At 67.8% G+C, this 709-nt stretch overlaps 1 protein-coding gene across 1 annotated transcript in view; it reads right to left on the reverse strand.

Annotated features, from left to right (window-relative positions):
* Positions 1–700, reverse strand: part of UGDH (UDP-glucose 6-dehydrogenase) — a 45,162-nt gene extending 44,462 nt beyond the window's left edge. Inside the window, exon 1 of the mRNA XM_019526354.1 lies at positions 581–700. The gene's annotated coding sequence lies outside the window, so the exon portion shown is untranslated. The remainder of the gene's footprint in view (positions 1–580) is intronic.
* Positions 701–709: the final 9 nt, after the last annotated feature.

Below are 709 nucleotides of genomic sequence, written 5' to 3' on the forward strand. Positions count from 1 at the left end.
CAGGTGTGTTGGGGCTTGCTGGTCCCTGCTGATGGTAACTTCATCATCACCTACAACACACCAAGTAGTTATCAAGCCAGCCCTGCTGATTCTGAGTAATCGCTCACACATAGCTCCCTTTTCTTCAGCAGCTCCTTTATCTGTTCCCTCGACACAGGCCAGAGCGCTTCGTATCACACGTGCGTTTGGACACCCCCTTCATCCGGAGGGGCTGAAGCAGGCCCCTGCCGCCGCTGCGGGGCAGAACTGGGCCCCTAAAGCCCTTACTCTCTGACCAACTACCAAAGGGTGAGGGGAGGGGGAGGGGGAAGACCTCAGCCAGGGGGCAGGGTCCGGCTCTGCGCCCTTCCGCCCCGCGCAGCCACGGGCCGCATCCTCCCCGCCACGTCCCGTCCAGTCTCCAGCCCCGGCTCAGCAGCTCTGGCCCGGCACCGCCCACGCGGCTGCAGCAGCTCGGCTACAGCAGCTCAGCGGCTCGGGCTCGGGCCCGGGACGACGAGCGGGGCAGGGCCAGGGCCGCGGGCGCTGCTCGGAGGACTGTCTGTAGCCCCAGGTCGTTCCCACCGCCTTTGCTACTCACCGCGGAGGTCGGGCGCCAAGCAGGCCGCCAAGCTGGGCGCTGGCCTGCGCTGCCCTTATTTAAGGACCGCTGCCTAAGGGGGCGACGCTCCGGCCCGGGCGGGCGGAGCAGGCCGGGCCCCGCCCCCGC

This window comes from Gavialis gangeticus, unplaced genomic scaffold (genome assembly GCF_001723915.1).
Source record: "Gavialis gangeticus isolate Ggan-Ray unplaced genomic scaffold, GavGan_comp1, whole genome shotgun sequence".
NCBI classification, from domain to species: domain Eukaryota; kingdom Metazoa; phylum Chordata; order Crocodylia; family Gavialidae; genus Gavialis; species Gavialis gangeticus.